This window comes from Scyliorhinus torazame, chromosome 12 (assembly GCF_047496885.1).
Source record: "Scyliorhinus torazame isolate Kashiwa2021f chromosome 12, sScyTor2.1, whole genome shotgun sequence".
In the NCBI taxonomy this organism is placed as follows: Eukaryota; Metazoa; Chordata; class Chondrichthyes; order Carcharhiniformes; family Scyliorhinidae; genus Scyliorhinus; species Scyliorhinus torazame.
The window spans coordinates 171,486,201-171,499,589 of record NC_092718.1 but is presented as its reverse complement, the minus strand read 5'-3'; positions in this window follow the sequence as shown (position 1 = coordinate 171,499,589).

Sequence of the window (13,389 nt, the reverse complement as noted above, 5' to 3'; positions counted from 1 at the left end):
ATTCCCCTTCCAACTTTCTGTATTTCACACTGATTCCTCCTAGCTCTCCTAACCAATCGAGATATATAATTGCCATGTTACAGTCATACTATTGGACTGGAAAGAGAACCTCTTAGATTATAATAATACTGCTGGAGTGGTTAAATACCTGTTACAATACAGTCTCACTCTTGGACTGATTAAACAATTGTTTATGTAACAGTATACACTGAAGTTGATAAATACCTGTTTTTCACAGTAATACTGGTTTGAGTAAATATCTGTTACATTACAGTTATGTTATAAAACCGGAGAAGCAGTCATCTGCTAATTCTACAGGGCTGGATAAATATCTGTTACATTAGAGCAATACAGTATACTGCAGCATTGGGCAATTGGCCAGGACTGTAGATATATCTAAAAGCAATATAAACTGCAGATGTTAGAAATCTGAAATAAATGCAGAAGACACTGGAAACACACAGTCAGCCAACACCTGTGGTCAGAACAGATAAGTTAATGTTTGTAGTGTAGACACTTCATCGGAATTATACAAAAACTGTTGTCTGTGTGGGTTTCTTCCGGGTGCTTCGGTTTCCTCCCACTGTCAAAAGGTGTGCAGGTTAGGTGATTGGCCATGCTAAATTGCTCCTTAGTGTCCAAAGGTTAGGTGGGGTTGCGGGGATGGGCAAGAGATTGGACCTAGGTGGGGTGCTCTTTTGGAGAGTTGGTGCAGACTCGATGAGCCAAAGGGCTTCCTTCTGCACTGAAGGGTGTTGTATTTGGTCCCTTGTTTTTTCATATGAACTCACCAAACACTTCGATCTGTCCAACCAAGATTCTTTTATTGTGTCTCGCGCAGTAGGGTGGCAATCTGATACAGAGCACGTTATCATGGAGTCTTGCTACTCCTCTGGAACTTACAACTTCTGCTGACCTGTTACATGTACTTCTTATTACCCTCTACCTGCCGTTCTTCTGGAGATGGCCAGATGAGCCTCTCTTTATGTACAGGTTCCCAGGTCACATGACCTTGGTCTTGAGATCGCATGGTGTATCTGTACTCACCACCTGCTGGTTGGAGGTCTCACACCATCGAACTGTGATATGGCCCATAGGCATATCATCACATAGGGATTCTATGATTACAATAATATTGTAGGAATGGATTCATAACAATTGTATTACAACATTAATACAGGACTGGGTGAATAACCACAACTAGATTAATCCTGTTAATTTTAATGTGCCGATGGCTCACAAAGCCTATGTAGTGAGTAACTAAGGTATATTGAAAGGAGAAGTCCTCAGTTTGATTCTTGGCCCATGTTTAGTTGATCTCTTCTAAGGAAGTATTTTGTTGTGGGCAGGGGAGGAGAGATAAACTGAAACCACCATTTCTTTCTGTCCGTAATCAATGTGGTTTATTTTTTGAAAGGTAGATGTGTGTTAGTAAATCCCCATTAGTGTGTGGTCAATTTAAGTCACCAGCAGCAGACTTTCATCGGTTTAAACAAAGAGGATAATTTAATCACACAATTACATAAAAAGATCTAAGCTATTTCAGTCACACAACATACACTCAAGAAAGAGTGTGGGTGGCATGGTAGCACAGTGGTTGGCACTGGTGCTTCACAGCTCCAGGGTCCCAGGTTCGATTCCCGGCTTGGGTCACTGTCTGTGTGGAGTCTGCACATTCTCCCCGTGTCGGAATGGGTTTCCTCCGGCTCCGGTTTCCTCCCACAGCCCAAAGATGTGCAGATTAGGTGGATTGGCCATGCTAAATTGCCCTGGGTGTCCAAAAGGTTTTGGTGGGGTTCCTGGGTTACAGCTGGAGGTGTGGGCTAAAGTAAGATGTTTCTATCATAGAGCTGGGGCAGACTCAATGGGCCGAATGACCTCCTCCTGCACTGTAAATTCTATGATTCACAATGAAAGGAGATAGTGCACTTCTACAAGTATAAACCAAAAGAATAGTTCACAGTTCATGTGTCTTTATGATTCCAGTGAAGAAGGAAGCTTTCCCCACTCGCTAGTTAGAGCTCAGGTAAATTCAGATGGCTGGGTATCGGATATCAGGATTACTTCAAAGAGAATAATGTTTAGCAGGAGGTCAGGAAGTCAAACACTCATGGCTGTTGTGTCAGGAGGTCCAATTTCTTTACAGGTGGACTTGGAATTTGGCTGGGAGGCTTTTGAAAAGACTTTTAAACCACACGGTTCTAAAAAGACAAAGGTGGCGCAGCCTTTCTTTGCAGCTGTTGTGTGGTCAGTGAATACTACACTCTCCACCCCACTCCCCACCGCCCCACTGCTGTTCTGCTTTTTGGGATAAAAATATTTGGTATCAGGGAATCAGTTCTAGCCAAAGGGTCAATGGCTCTTGATATACAATAGAAGGAATTTGAGTACAATAGAAGGAAAATGTGATTTTTCACATTTGTGGATAATTGTTCTTGAAGCTTTCCTTTGTTACATAGCAAACCTGGAGACAGTCTAGGAGCCAAGTGACCCGGTGTTTTGGCATAAGCATTAAGCATTGTCAGCTGCGAATTCCACAAAGCAGTGCTGTCTTGATCCCGGCCCTGAGTTACTGTCCATGTGGAGTTTGCACATTGTGCGGGTCTCACCCCCTGATGCACGATCAATTGCACAAAGACTTGAGTTGGGTACAACTGTGGCTTTATTGCTCTAAGATGTGTGGCCTCCCACAGCAGCTGGTGAAATGGCTGCAGCATGGAGGATAGGCATATTTATACTCTGCCTACTGGGTGAAGCCAGCAGACAGGGACTACCAACGTACCTGTAGTACAGGTCCTACCATACATCACCTAATAGAGGTGCAACAGTGGTTTACCACATTCACCCCCTGTTAAAATTGAGTCCAGCGGCGATGGTGGAGAAGTATATACAACAAATGGTTTTCTTTTTACATTTACATTTACAATTTTTGATAGAGAGGGGAAAAAATGTGTTTTGAAGTCCAGTGGACCAGTTAGAGGTTTAAACGGTGATAGAGAGGGGAAAAAATGTGTTTTGAAGTCCAGTGGACCAGTTAGAGGTTTAAACGGTCCGGGGCCTTGATGTGCCGCTGGGAGCGACGTAGCGGTGGCGGCGATGCCGATGCTGGTCTGATGTCCGGCGCCTCCGGGAGCGTGCCGAAATCCTCTTCATCCTCGGGCGTGGGCAGGGGGAGGACGGATGGTCCCGGGGGGGTTGCTGCTGGGAGCGCCGGGGGAGGGGAGTGTGGAGCCAGGCCGGGGGTGTGTGTGTGTGTGCGGGACCTGCTGGTGCCAGGTCCCTGAGGGAGACAGTATCCTGGCGGCCATTGGGGTATGCCACGTAGGCATACTGGGGGTTTGCATGGAACAATTGCACCCTTTCCACCAACGGGTCTGCCTTGTGGAGTCAGACGTGCCTACGGAGCAGGACGGGTCCTGGAGTTGCGAGCCAAGTCGGGAGCGACACCCCAGATGTGGACTTCCTGGGGAAGGCAAAAAGACGTTCATGGGTTGTGTTGTTAGTAGCGGCGCACAGTAGTGGCCGAATGGAGTGTAGTGCATCAGGGAGGACCTCCCGCGAGCGGGAGGCCGGGAGGTTCCTGGGCCATAGGGCCAGTTGGACGTCCCTCCATACCGTCCCTTTCTCCCTCTCTACCTGTCCGTTTCCCCGGGGGTTGTAGCCTGTCGTTCTGCTGGAGGCGATACCCCTGCTGAGCAGGAACTGACGCAGCTCATTGCTCATGAAGGAGGATCCCCTGTCACTGTGGATGTAGGCGGGGAAACCGAACAGAGTGAAGAATGCGTTGAGGGCTTTGATGACGGTGGCAGACATCATATCGGGGCATGGGATGGCGAGGGGGAATCTGGAGTACTCATCGACTACACTCAGCAAATACGTGTTACGGTCAGTGGAGGGGAGGGGCCCTTTGAGATCCTCACTGAGGCGCTCAAAGTGGCGGGAGGCCTTCACCAGGTGCGCACGGTCCGGCCGGTAGAAGTGCGGCTTGCACTCCACACAGACCTGGCAGTCCCTGGTGACTGTCCGTACTTCCTCGACGGAGTAGGGCAGATTGCGGGCCTTTATGAAATGGTACAACCGTGTGACTCCCAGATGACAAAGGCTGTCATGCAGGGTCCGGAGTTGGTCTACCTGTGCGCTGGCACATGTACCTCGGGATAGGGCGTCTGGGGGCTCGTTGAGCTGACCGGGGCGATGCAAAATCTTGTAATTGTAGGTGGAGAGCTCAATCCTCCACCTCAAGATCTTATCATTCTTGATCTTGCCCCACTGTGTGTTATTGAACATGGAGGCAACCGACCATTGGTCAGTGAGGAGAGTGAATTTCCTGCTGGCCAGGTAACGCCTCCAATGCCGCACAGCTTCAACAATAGCTTGGGCCTCTTTTACGACGGATAAGTGCCGAATTTCTGAGGCATGAAGGGTGCGGGAAAAGAATGCCACAGGTCTGCCTGCCTGATTGAGGGTGGCGGCTAGGGCGACGTCTGATGCGTCGCTCTCTACTTGAAAGGGCAGCAACTCGTCTACTGCGTGCATCCCGGCCTTGGCGTTATCGGCTCTGATACGGGCGAAGGCCTGTTGTGCCTCGGCCGTCAGGGCAAAATGGGTTGACTATATGAATGGGCGGGCCTTGTCCGCATAGTTTGGGACCCACTGAGCTTAGCATGAAAAGAACCCCAGGCAGCGTTTGAGGGCCTTGGGGCAGTGGGGGAGGGGGAGCTCATGAGGGGGCGCATGCGGTCGGGATCGGGCCCCAGAACTCCATTCTGGACCACATAGCCGAGGATGGCTAAGCGGGTCGTGCTAATCACGCACTTCTCCTTGTTGTAGGTGAGGTTTAGGAGAGTGGCTGTGCGGAGAAATTCGGCACGGTTGGCGTCGTGGTCCTGCTGATCATGGCCGCAGATGGTGACGTTGTCTAGGTACAGAAAGATGGCCCGCAAACCGTACCGGTCGACCATTCGGTCCATCTGCCTTTGGAAGACCGAGACCCCGTTGGTGACGCCGAAGGGAACCCTGAGGAAGTGATAGAGGCAGCCGTCTGCCTCGAAGGCAGTATATGGACGGTCCGATTTATGAATGGGGAGCTGGTGGTAGGCGGATTTGAGATCTAGCGTTGAGAAGACCTGGTACTGTGCAATCTGATTGACCATATCAGATATGCGTGGGAGTGGGTACGCGCGAGCTGCGTGTACCGATTGATGGTCTGGCAGTAGTACACGACCATTCTGTGTTTCTCCCCAGTTTTAACTACTACCACTTGAGCTCTCCAGGGGCTTTTGGTGGCCTCGAGGATGCCTTCCCGAAGCAGCCACTGGACCTCGGACCTGATGAAGGTCCTGTCCTAGGTGCTGTACCGTCTGCTCCCGGTGGTGACGGGTTTGCAATCCGAGGTTAGATTTGCGAAGAGGGAAGGCGGATCGACCTTTAGGGTCGCGAGTGGTAGGGGCCGGCCGAATTTCAGGGTTAGGCTCTGGAGGTTGCACTGAAAGTCGAGGCCGAGTAGTAGGGCAGTGCAGAGGTTAGGGAGGACGTAGAGACGGAAGCTGCTGAATTCTACGCCCTGGACCGTGAGTGTGACCGTACAGGACCCCCCAGATCGCCACGGAATGGGATCCGGAGGCAAGGGAGATTCTTTGGTTGGCGGGGTGTACCGCGAGGGAGCAGCGCCTTACCGTATCCGGGTGGATGAAGCTTTCGGTGCTCCCGGAGTCCAACAGGCAAGAGGTCACGTGTCCGTTGATTTTTACGCTGGTCGATGCGGTGGCCAGGTTGTGCGGACAAGACTGGTCGATGGTCACTGAGGCTGGTGTAGGATGACGGGGAGCCCGGGGGGCCCTGGTCCTGGAACGCTGGCGGTGCCCATGTGCCTAGGGGGAGACAAGATGGCGGCGCCTGAAGATCTCGAGGACGACAAAATGGCGGCTGAAGATCTACAAAATGGCGGCACCAATGGGCCGCACGTGGCGGGGGTTGAACAAGATGGCGGCACCCATGGGCCGCACGTGTTGCTCGGGGGGAAGATGGCGGCGCCCACTGCCCGCGCGTGGTCTGATGGGGGGAAGATGGCGCCGCCCACTGGCTGCGCGTAGTCCGGGGAGGTGAAGATGGCGGCGCCCATTGTCCGCAGGGGCGGCGGGGCAATAGCGGCGACTGCACGGGCCTGGCACACCGCGGCGAAGTGCCCCTTCTTGCCGCAAGCCTTACAAAGGGCAGCGCGGGTTGGGCAGCGTTGGTGGGGGTGTTTCTGCTGGCCGCAGAAATAACATCGGGGACCCCCGGGATTTGCTGGCTGGCGCGTGGCGCAGGCATATTGGCTGGGTAAGGCCCCCGCTGGGCCGGCTGTCTGTGGGGTCCACGAAGTGTAGGAGGGGTGGGCTGCGCAGCTGAGGGTGTAGGCCTGAATGTTGCGCGAGGTGACCGTCATGGAGAGCGCAGGTTTCTTTGTCTCCGCTAGGTCGAGCGTGGCCTCCTCTAACAGTCACTGGCGTATGAGGTCCGACCCAATCCCCGTAACAAATGCGTCCCGCATAAGGAGGTTTGAATGTTCAGTGGCCGTAACGGCCTGACAGTCACAGTCCCGGACGAGTGGGGTTAGGGCCCGCCAGAAGTCTTCTATGGACTCACCAGGGAGTTGAGAGCAAGTGGCAACTACGTACCTGGTGAAGAGCGTGTTCGTCTTCTGAGCGTAATTCTCCTTGAGATGCGTCATGATAGTTCGGCGCGTTCAGGATTAGCGGAAAGATGCTGGAGCTCAACCTTGAGTACAGGATCTGTATTTTCTGAGCCTCCGAGACAGGGGTGGATGCCGAGTTGATGTACGCCTCGAAGCAAGCTAGCCAGTGTTGAAAGTCCTTTTTGGCGTCACTTGAATGTGGATCCAGCTGCAGGCGATCCGGTTTGATACGGAGGTCCATCTTTTGAAAATCTTAGAGCAATAAATTGATGCACAATCAATTGCACAAAGACTTGAGTTGGGTATAACTGAGGCTTTATTGCTCTAAGATGTGTGGCCTCCCACAGCAGCTGGCGAAATGGCTGCAGCATGGAGGACACACATATTTATACTCCGCTTACTGGGCGGAGCCAGCAGGCAGGGACTACCAACATACCTGTAGTACAGGTCCTACCATACATCACCTAATAGAGGTGCAACAGTGGTTTACCACACACCCGCAACTCAAAGATGTGCAGGGTAGGCGGACTGGCCACACTAAATTGCCTCTTAATTGGAAAACAAAATAATTGGGTGCTTTAAATTTTTTTAAAAGGAGTGCTGTCGAAGTATGTTCATTTGGCAGGGGGTGGGGGGGGGGGGGGGGTGGAGGGGGCACCATCTATTATAACTAAATTCAGAACCTTCTAGAAGCCTGGTAGCCTCTGCTGAAGTTTCAAATGTCACCCCTTGACGGCCATTTTAACAGTTTGTCTGTGTCCATTTTAAATAAATAAAGGCAATTCCAGAAGCTTCCATATGAATACAGTCCACATATAAAGTTACAAATATGTTTTTTTACTGGGCATGACAATTGAAACACTGGAATTGTCTTCATTGTTTTGGTGTGAGGAAAAATCACCTCGGGGCTGACTCAACAGATCAGTATCCAAAGGCTCTCCTTGGGAAATGCACATATGTAGGCACCAAGTGTCAAAAATCAAGTGATGTTCACCATGATAGTACAGCCTTTGACTATCACTTGTCAACCTTCATAGCTCAAGATTATCATTCTGTGCTCCCTCCCAGGCAAGTATCTCCTTCCTTAGGTACAAAGACATAAACTATAAACAGTACCCCTGATATGGTGTTGCCAAAGACATGTAAAATTGTAGCAAGACCTCCATCCACTTGCCTTCCTGCTCCTTCGCTATAAATCCCAATATACCATTTCTCTTGCTAACTTCTTGCTGAACCTGCATGTTAACTTGCTTGTGCAAGGAGGACACCTATATCTTCTTAACAGCAACATTTTATATAATATCACCATTAACAAAAACCCAGGGTGAAATTCTCCGTTATCGGCGCGATGTCCGCCGACCGGCGCCAAAAATGGCGCAAATCCCACCTGCATCACGCCGCCCCAAACGTCGCAAAATCTCCGGCCCGGAATGAGCGAGCAGCGACGTGACGCTATCCGTGCTGGCTCACGTGGTTCACGCCGCACGGCGTGACGGCTCATATGATGCGCTGCTCCCCCCACCCGACCAGAAGACCCGACCGGATGGCCGCCCGCCGCTCAGCCCCGAGGTTCCAGTCCCTTGACATTGAGGCGCTCCTGGACGCAGTGGAGCAGAGGAGGGAGGCCCTGTATCCCGGGCACGGCCGCAGAGTCGCCCCATGCCACAGCCGGGGTCTGTGGAGGGAGGTGGCAGAGGCCGTCTCCGCTACGGCCCTGACACCACAGACAGGCACCCGGTGCCACAAGAAGGTGAACGACCTCGTCAGAGCAGCCTGGGTGAGCCTCCCCCCCTGCCTGATATCCATATCACCCATATCCCCCTCCCCATATCCCCCCTCCCCCATATCACCCCTCCCCCATATCCCCCTCCCCCATATCCCCCTCCCCGTATCCCCCCTCCCCCATATCCCCCTCCCTATATCCCCCCTCCCCCATATCCCCCTCCCCCATATCCCCCCTCCCCGTATCCCCCCTCCCCATATCCCCCTCCCTATATCCCCCCTCCCCCATATCCCCCACCCCCATATCCCCCCATATCCCCCATATCCCCCCTCCCCCCATCCCCCCTCCCCCATATCCCCCATATCCCCCTCCCCCATATCCCCCTCCCCCATATCCCCCTCCCCATATCCCCCCTCCCCATATCCCCCAAATCCCCCCTCCCCCATATCCGCCTTCCCCCATTTCCACAAGTGAATCCAGCCCTAACCTTAACCTCTGCAATACACGCGCAACCGAGGCGTGCATTCATATACCTGTCTAACACTGTTGCCTTTTACCCCTGCTACCACCCCCCCACAGGAGAAACGTGCACACAACACCAGGGAGCATGTGAGGACTGGAGGAGGCCCCGCTGATGAGAGGCCACTGACCGAACATGAGGGAAGGGCCCTGGAACTGGCTGGCAGACCTGAGGACCGGGAGGTTGCTGATGCAGAGGTCGGGGGCCCACCAGCAAGTGAGCCACCAACAGCCCGGCCATTGTGCCGCAGGTGGATCGGCAATGGGGGGGGGGGGGGGGTGGTGTGCATGCGGGTGGGTTGGGTGGGGTTGGGGAGGGGGGTGAGGGTGCTGGGTGGGTGGATGGGTGGGGGGTGTGGGTGGTCGGGTGTTGCCATGGTGTGCGGTCTGTGGCCATACTACCCGATTCCCACGCCCATCCAGTCAGTGAAGTGGGCGGCTATCAGTCTGTCCCGTGCCTGCTGGCCCAGCCGGTAACGGTGGGCAGCCACCCGCCCGTGACTAGCCCGTCTGCCCTGACCATTGCCCCCATCCCCCTCATCTGGGGAGGACTGGGCCTCTTCCTGCTGCTCCTCCACTCCACCGTCCTCTGCCTGCGGCACATCGCCCCTCTGTTGGGCTATATTGTGCAGGACGCAGCACACCACAATGATGCGGCCGACCCTATCTGACCGATACTGGAGGGCGCCCCCAGAGAGGTCCAGGCACCTGAAACGCATCTTCAGCACGCCAAAGCACCTCTCTATCACTCCCCTTGTCGCTACATGGGCATCATTGTAGCGGTTCTCCGCCTCATTGCATGGCCTCCGTATAGGCGTCATCAGCCACGATCGCAATGGGTAGCCCCTGTTGCCTAGCAACCAACCCCTCAGCCGGGGATGGCGTCCCTCGTACATGCCGGGGATGTATGACCGCGACAACACGTATGAGTCGTGTACACTGCCCGGGTACCGGGCGCAGACATGCAGGATCATCATGCGGTGGTCGCAGACCACCTGTATGTTCATCGAATAGGTCCCCTTCCTATTGGTGAACACGGCCCTGTTATCTGCAGGTGGCCGGACGGCGATGTGCATCCCATCAATCGCGCCCTGGACCATGGGGAACCCGGCCACGGCAGAGAAGCCCACGGCCCGGGCACCTTGGCTGGCCCAGTCCACAGGGAAGCGGATGTAGCGATGCGCCATGGCATATAGGGCGTCTGTCACTGCCCGGATGCACCGGTGCACCGATGTCTGCGATATGCCGGACAGATCCCCACTCGGTGCCTGGAATGACCCCGTTGCATAAAAGTTCAGGGCAACCGTAACCTTGACGGACATGGGGAGAGGGTGTCCCCCGCCAGTGCCACGCGGTGACAGGTGCGCCAGCAGGTGGCAGATGTGTGCCACGGTTTCCCGGCTCATCCGGAGTCTCCTCCTGCATTCCCGGTCCGTGAGGTCCTGGTATGACAGCCGGGACCAGTACACACGGGGCGTCCTCGGGTGCCTCCGTTGGCGTGGGGCCGCGATGTCATCCTCCCCCTCCTCGTCCTGTCGGTCAGGTGTCCCTCCAGCCTGGTCGGCTGCCGCCTGCCCCTCTGCGGCAGCCTGCGCCGCCTCTCTGGCATTGTCCTCCTCCTCCTCCTCATCCAGGGCAACATGGACAACGTGGACCAACTCACTTGCCCTCGCACCCCCCTCCCCGGCACGCACCACCCCGTCCCCCTCCCCGGCACGGAAACCCACACCCCCCGTCCCCCTCCCCGGCATGCACCTCCCCGTCCCCCTCCCCGGCATGGACCCCCTCACACCCCTCCCCGGCACGGACCCCGTCCCCCCCGTCCCCCTCCCCGGCACGGACCCCGTCCCCTCATCCCCCTCCCCGGCACGGACCCCCGTCCCCCGTCCCCCTCCCCTGCACGGACCCCCGTCCCCCTCCCCGGCACGGACCCCATCCCCCCCGTCCCCCTCCCCGGCAGTCATTCTCCCGTCCCCGGCACTCAACCCCCCTCCCGGCACTCCCCCAGAGCCCAGCCCACTCTAACCACCCCCCCTCCGCACACACACACACACACACACACAACCCTACACACACCTCTCCCCCACACATACAGACTGCGGCCACGCCATCGCCTCTCCAGCGGCCAACCCCCCAGGCCGTCACCCACCTCCACGCTGGTCGGCGTCAACCTTGAGCACAGGTTGACGCCGATTGAAAGGTGGTTTGATTTACGCCAACGTGACCCATGGTCACGTCGGCGGGACTTCGGCCCATCCAGACGGGAGAATATCGGCAGCCCAGAAATCCATTGCCTCGCGCCCACCCGTGTTATTCTCCGAGGCGTGCGGCGCGATTGACGCCCCGCCGACTTTTCTCCCTTCGGAGAATTCGGCGGGCGGCGGGGGTGGAATTCACGACGGCCCACGGCGATTCTCCGACCCGGTGGGGGGTCAGAGAATCTCGTCCCCAGTTTTTCCATTCTTATCAAAGTGATAAACCCACATTGTACTTCATCTTCCACCCTTTTTGTTCACTCACTTAAGCTACCGAGATCCCTTTGTGTCCCACGTAGCTTTGTCTCAGCAACAAACTTACACATCCTTTATCTGAATCATTAATACAGATTGTAAATTGCTGTGGCACCAGCGCTAATTCTTGTGGTACTGCGCGAGTAACAATATGTCAACATAAAAATGACTGCTTGATTTGTTTTTTTGTCCTTTAGCCAATCCTCTATCCATGCTAATATATTACCTCAATCCCCATTCCTTTCCTTGTGTAAAGACCTTTTGTATGTCACCTTGTCAAATGCCTTTCCAAAATCCAAATATACTACATCCAGCAGCTCCCTTTTACCTATGCTGCTAGTTACATTCTAAAACACTTTCATAAAACCATATTGACTCTGCCTAATCAAATTATGATTCTCTAAGTGCTCTGTTACCACTTAATATTAGATCTCAATGTATTTATATGTCTGGCTGACAAGACTGCAGTTCCCAGTTTTCTCTCTCCCTCCTTTCTTGAATAGCTTTGTTACAGTTTCTACCTTCCCATTCCCTGGGATTGCTCCAGAACCTGGTGAATTTTGGAAGATCACAACCTTTGCAATCACCAACTCTGCAGCCTCTTCTTATAGAACTCTAGGGTGTAGGTCATAAGGCCAAGGAATTTGTTGGCTTCCAGTTCCATTAATTTCTCCAATACTTCTGCTTTACGAGAAATAAACATTCCTCGCTATCATTAGACTCTTGGTTCTGCATTACCTCTGATATTCTGCTGCGAAAACAAGCCACAAATGGCAGGATGTTTGGGCCCCACTGGCTGGGAATGGAGCCAGAGAGGTGACGAAATTCCAGCTGGCATGTCAGTGCTGGCCATTTTGGGCGAGGCAGGTTCAGGGAACGGCTCCATTACCCACCACCAAAAAGGTGGTCAGCTGCCAATTAGGCACATTGAGAGCCTGATCAATGATAATGAAAGGAGGCCCACTTGTATCTTCCACTCTCCAGGTTCTCAGCGTGACAACTGGAGGCAGGCACTCAGCAGCAGGCCGGGTTGGGGGGCGGGGGGTGGGGGGGGGCTTCAGCAGGTCCTCTTTTCCTAACTGCGTGCGGGTTTAGTGAAATGTTGCTCTGTAGAGAGATCCCTACCATACACACCATCCCGTACAATGCTGGCCTGGCTGTTTTCTATTTTGTTTGAATTGTTAAAGGTGTTGGCGATAGGAAACCTTCATGTTGAAGCACCCTTTACTGCAGCCGATTGCTCCTCTGAAATTGGAAGGCTTTTAATTGGCACTCTTGCTTTGGGTTCCCACCTGTCACCCTTAGTTGGATAGGGAATCTCTCTCCACACTATTACATTGGCGCTCTGATTAAAATCTCAGCTCTTGTTTTCTGTTCCAAAGTGAGCATTCAGCTCAAATTAGTTGTTTAATGTTTCTGCCATTTCTTTATTCCCAATTATAATTTCTCCCACCTCAATCGTTTAGGGACCATGTTTACTTTCACCACTCTTCATCTTTCTGTGTACTCTTAAAATTCCTTTGCATATTTCTGGCTAGTTTATTCTCATATCCTATTATGGCTTTATCAATGTTATGGCCATCCGTTGCTGGTATCTATAACTCTCCTAGTCCTCAGGCCTCATACTAATATTCCAACCCTCTTCTTTTAGTTTGTTGCTGCCCTTAAGTTCTTGTTAGCCACAAGTAGATCTCTTATCCAATAGCGTTTTTATTTATTAAAGGAATGCAGATTAATTGAGAATTTTGAATTAATAGCAGAGAACTGCAAAACATTTGCGATTAGTATCTTTATTGCAACATAACGTCTTTAAATGCAGGATTTTTAGTTATTTCTGCACTAAAGATTTTAACAGTATCGAAACTTCTCACTCTGGAAAAGGCTGTTTTTTTCAGCATCTGTCGTTGGGCTGGGGTTTACGGCTCTACACCAGTGCGTTTGAAGGCTTGTAAAATGCATGA